At 36.0% G+C, this 6,262-nt stretch overlaps 1 pseudogene; it reads right to left on the reverse strand.

Annotated features, from left to right (window-relative positions):
* Positions 1 to 5,118: 5,118 nt before the first annotated feature.
* On the reverse strand, positions 5,119 to 5,237 carry LOC145252934 (5S ribosomal RNA; annotated as a pseudogene).
* Positions 5,238 to 6,262: the final 1,025 nt, after the last annotated feature.

Raw genomic sequence — 6,262 nt, forward strand, 5'->3', positions numbered from 1 at the left:
CTTATCTAATAATCTACTGTCTTTATTTTTAAAAATGTGTTTCTAGTGTAAAATATTAGATTCCAGATTTGCTTGCTAGATTTGAATCATTCATCACATCTAATTTACATTATTCTTAGTTATTTAACTTTGTATTAACTTTGGCCTTACATTCAACACCTTTATTTTTCCCCAGAATGTTTTTTCTCTCAGCTACATTTAAGACGTGATAGCAAAAATCTATTCCCATGAAGAAATCCCTGTATAGCATCCAGTCTTTTATTTAATATTTCTTCTTTAGAATTTACTATGTAGAAGGCTTCCAGTAAACACAGATTGCAACCTTTTGATTTCCCAGGTCTATACTTACTCCCTATATTTACTATTGGCCATTTCAATTCAAAATCTTTTTTGTTTCTATGAATTTCCCTGACCCAATCAATGCAGTTGTGTTCCTTTTTTTATTTCTAATTATAATTCTTGTACCATCCTCCCTTCTATCATTAACACCTTCTCTATTAGTTTCCATCCTCGGTTCATTATTAAAGGATACACCATGGTTTCTGTATCTTTCCTTAAAGACACACTCTGTGGCTCCAAGATATACCTTCTTCATATTATCGGCCTAAATCTTACATTTGTACACTATTTCTGAGGTTAAGCATTTGCCACCCAACGGACAATTGCCAGGTATTCTGCAGTGACATTTTCTCTCTAAAACACGTTCATCCGATACTGACATTATTATCCCGTATTCTCCTGTTATTAAAGCTTATTATAGTGTTTGCTAAGTTAGCGGAGGCGGAGAAAGATAGTTTTACTGAGTTTCTATGAATTATTTTGCTTAATCTATTCACAGGTGGGAAATTTTTATCAATTATTCTGTAAAATTCCTTAGGTATATTGTTTTAGATATGCACGCTAACAGGCGGATTAAACCAAATATCTTTCTTGCGTCAGTTTCTCTTATTCCTAGTACCTACGTCATCATTACCTGTTTTCACTGCTATTATTACTCTCCCTGTTTTCATTCCTTTGATCCTCATTAATGCATCCTTTATTAATCTTCGGTTTCTTTTTTGCTCTCACTGTCATGTTGTACGATGTTGTGCAGTTAGGTTTGTTATTCCTACTGTTTGCACTCCTCTTGTATTCTATTTTACCATGGTGCTTCGCTTCATTGTAATATTCTTTGTTTATATAAAAAAGACTCTCATTCTTTGAAAGTTTCAGATATTCTTTTAGAAATGTGAGGGGCAAGTACTTCTTCATACACTTAGGATGATTCGATTGATAATCAATATAGAATATTTTTTGGTTAGATTTGTGATACAGTTCATATGTGTTATCATTTAGATTGAGAGTAATGTCTAGAAAGTTTATATATATATATGTGTATATATATATATGTATATATATATATAATTCATTCAAAAAGTATCGCAAAACAAAAACAAATAACATCTATATAGAAAAAGAAAAAACGCGATACATTGAGTCGTGCGAGATAGTCTAGTGGTAAGGAATTACGCTTCTTACGATGGGGATCCGATTTCGAATCTCGCTAGATTAATCCACTCTGATGAGTCATAGATGATGAAACACGTGTCAGTGTATAATCATAATTTTAAAAATAATATATAGTTATAGATATATTTATGCGAAAAATATTTTGACTACTGGTAAAACTATTACCCTAAATACATCTACTACTACTACAACCTAACTAATCTACTACTACTACTACTAATAATAATAATAGAATTTAACCACTACAACTTATGCAACCAAATACTATTATTACTACTATAGCTAATACTCCTATTGATACTACAACTTTACTACTACTAGTTCAACTTAACTACATCTACTACTATTATTAATAATACAATTTAATTACTAATACTTATACTAATGGGTGCCACATGGAAGCAGATAGCTCGGGATAGAGATAAATGGCTAAAGTTCAAGGAGGGGTTCATCATTGATAAACCTTATTGATTGACTTATACTAATACAACCTAATTACTACTTTTACTAATACTAATTAAACCTAACTACTACTACTACTACTACTACATAAATACTACCACATAACTACTACTACTACATATTTACTACTAATACATAACTACTACTACTACTACATAACTACTAATACTACAACCTACTCCTCCTCCTCCTCCTACCACTACCACCACGATAATTGTTTCTACTTCTGATGACCCTGAATCCAATGTAGAAACAACGTCACGAGGCCATATATTATCACAGCCCATCCCAGTACTGACATCATTATTCTCCCCGCATAACACAGTCATCTATCTCATTGTCCAGCTCGGCGGGGGCTGGGTTGGCTGGTAGGGGCTGAAAGGGTCAAAATCGATATCCCGGTGCTAAGTAATCGATTTTTCATAACAATATGGCAAATGGCCTTTAAGAACCGGCGAGGTAGCACACCTCGGGCGACAACAACATCCAGATTAGCGCGTGGCTTACTCATGGCAACTTCCGCAAATAGTAATAGCGCATGCGCAAAGAAATCAGCCCAGCGGGGTTTGAGTTGGGAGAGAGAGGGCCAGGGGATGTAAGGGTGGCATAATAATAGATGCAGGCGCACGTATAGACGCATTCGGATGCGGAAATATAAAAGACGCCGATGAAACAAACGAGTACTGGAAGTCACTCGATAGACACTCTATACCCGTGTCCATCAGTCAGATGCTAGACTCGTAGCCAAAGTTAAAAAGCTTCTATATGTTTTTTTTTGTTTTTTGTTTTTTACTTTTCGCAATATGCGACATCAAAATTTTAGCAAACTTATTAATAAATTGAAAAAAAAAGAAGTCATATCTTGGATTCTTCGGACAAATATTCTCACCTTGAGTGTTATTTGCACAATGTTTCGGTCGATATAATCTCAGACCTTTCTAAGGTGTATCTTGTCGAATTCGGGAATCTTTCTGTCGAATTTAGAAATCTGTACACATTTTTTTTTTAATTACATTTTCACCCCAAACAAGGCACATTGTCACTTTTGTGTAGGGGGCTACTATCAGGGGCAGCAACTACTGGGGCACTATGTTGGGATTTGGGCAGCAAGATGTCGGTTCACGTTACACTTGAACTTCTGCATGTCAGTACAGTTAGGGAAGCAGGGACCTGGAATAGAAATCCATAGTCTAGCGGTTCTGGAGAAGCAACTACTGGAGTAGAAAGATCTTTTACATCTAGGGATATCTACTGTATGGGGGTGGGATTTAGCTGCCTGTCGGGGTTGTCGAGGGTGTCTACGTCGTGGAGGCACAAGTGTCTGCAGTTCGTCAGAGCATTCACCACTAAAATACTTGTAGAACAAGTATTCTTGTACTACTACTGGCCATTGCTATTGGTGGCAGAGAAGGTTTCTTGTAAGTATTGAAGGAAACCAGTTTAGTCTTGGCAGCATTGAATGTGACCATCCATTTATGTCCCCATTCCACTACCGATTGGAGGTCATCCTTTAGTGTTTTTGCCATTTCTTTAGATATGTGTTCATTTGTTTTCCTGTCATGCCTGTTATAAAGTGTATTGTCATCAGCCTATATACCCATCTCAGAGGCAGTTTTGTCGGGGGGGGGGTCATTAATAAATATTAGGAACAATAGAGGTCCAAGGATAGACCCCTGAGGCACTCCCGCATTTATATCACACTGTTTAGATGTACGACCGTCGAGGACAACCTGGATTTTTCTCTTATCTAAGAAGAATTTAATTATGTTAAGTATTCTACCAGTGATACCGTATGATTTAATTTTCCTGAGGAGACCCTCATGCCATACTCTGTCAAAAGCCTTAGATATATCTAGAGCTACCGCTCTGCCCTCCCCCGCTTTGTCTAGAGTTTGGAGCTACTTCAGCTGAGCACTTTTTTTAAAAGCACAGCTGGGATGAGATCAGTGTCAAGGTTTTTTTATGATAGCGTGTACCTGAGCAGGAGTGATTTTTAGATCGTCTAGCGTGGCGTCTGTTCACAAAGGAAAGTCAGGCAGGGGGTGGTTGGAAGGGTCCAGTGTAGAGTTCGAGGCAAACCGGCTGGCAAGCATATTAGCCTTGTCGGTTGCTGAGCAAACAACCTCGTGATTGTTGGTTAGTGGGGGAATTGTTGATTGCCCATTATTTACTACACTGTTGTAGATTTTCCAGAAGTCACGATTTCCTAATTTTTGTGCTTCGATCTGAACGGAACCCTTAATTTAATCGATAGGGGTAACATGCTCTTGTTCCGACAGCCAGGACTCGTCAGAAGTCTTAAATAATTCATAATTGTATATCTGGACTTTCCGTACTGAGGATTAAACTTTCGATGTCCAGGAACATAATTTTTACAACTGAATTTCACCATATACTCTATCCACTGCGCCATGGTTCATTCCGCATGAGATTCCCGAGTCCGACAATGTACACATGCCCAAGATTACATCGACTGAAACGTTGCGAAAATAACAGTCAAGACGAGAACCATAGTCGGAAGAATCCAAATAATATCAATAATCAATCCTCATCTCAAAAATTCATGTCATTTTTTTTTTCTATACTATTTCGTTAATATTGAATTATTTTCATAAATGAATCATTTCTGATTAATAAAACTTTTAATTTACGAAGTAATACTTTAAAATGAGTGACTTGTTTTCTACAAAACCGAAATGCATTTTAGTGGATTAAATTTCTTAATTATAAACAATTTATAAATCAAATTTCAAAATAAGATTTTTTTTTAAAGTTAAACTCTTTTCAATAAATATCACGTAATTTTTATTTCTGGAATCTTTTTGAAATGAGTAATTCATATATTTATTTATTACAGTAGAACTTAGGTATACAGCATTAAAATTAATTACAGTACAGTATATAATACACATGTATATAATCAATTAACATTATAAAAAACACCGTAAGGCGGGTCAAGTATCGTAACCATTTTTGTGTGCAGTCAGCACAAACCCTATTCAGGTTTTAAGCGGTTTCCTCCGAAGGAGGAAGTTTCATGGGAGTATGAAATTCACAAGCGGTCTCCAGTCGCATGTATATCCCCGTTAGGGGAGATGACGACGTTAGGTTTTTGCAACTTTTTGTAAGGTGGTGTCGACGTCCTCCTACATACAGCACCTGGACTTCCCAAATTGGTCACCCATTTTAGTAATGACCAGACTCAACGTTGCTTAACTTCGGTGATCTGACGGGAACCGGTGTGTCAACGAGATTATGCCGTATATACCGTAACCATGGGCAGGAAAAATATCGTATTCTACATCGTAACCTGAAAAAAACTATATCCTAAGGCCACCGTATCCATCTATTTGTTGTTTCACAACGTTTCGGCCAACTATTCCTCTGTTCTTCGTAAAACTATAAATTACTCATCTTAAAAAAGGATTCCAATAATAAAATAATATACCATTCGATACGGACCCGACGATGGAAGACCAGATAAGAAAGAAAAAGCTTGGATTCGTAAGACCAAAAAAATCTAACATTGATCGTCCTTCGGGCCCGTGGTGCAGTGGATTGAGACGTTGAATCTCTACACTTCCAGGTGATGCTTGAGCGATTTCAATCCTACCCAAATCCGGCCAAAGGCTTAGTTAGCCAAAATATGGTGAGACGGCAACAGTAATTACTGAGGCCACAGTCAAGAGTCTCAGCATCCCTATCCCGATGAATAGTCAAGCGAAACGTTTTGAAACAACAACTAGGAAGATGAGGATAACAGTCCGCAAATAAATAAATAATACGTAACTCAGATAAGTGTTTGACGGTTTGATCCGAAAACGATTAAAAAAAGAAAAGAAAAGAAAACTAATCATACTACGGTGGATTCGAAACCGAAACAATTCAACTAATAGTCGGACATTTTAACCTTGTCGTGAAATCTTATAAGAACTTCAATGAAATTTTAATAACTTGTAATGAGAGCTCTAGTATGTAATATTGTATTTGGTGAAGTGTGCACTATAAATCTATTAATAATAGGGAATAATTAACCAAAGTCAAGCGATTTTAGTGAAATAATTATATTGTTGGTTTAAGGTAAACGATTTCAAATATATATATATATATATATATATATATATATATATATATATATATATATATACAAGAGCAAATAGTTAATAAAACATGTTAAAAAACACTTCGAAATGAGTTAAAAACATATTTAATCTGAAAAGGAAACACTTAATAAGGGGATAGTCCTTAATCCGCGGAGTTTCGAAGAAACACTTTCCTTCTCATCAGAGGG

Source organism: Euprymna scolopes, chromosome 29 (assembly GCF_053919585.1).
Source record: "Euprymna scolopes isolate OS-2025 chromosome 29, ASM5391958v1, whole genome shotgun sequence".
Lineage (NCBI taxonomy): Eukaryota > Metazoa > Mollusca > Cephalopoda > Sepiida > Sepiolidae > Euprymna > Euprymna scolopes.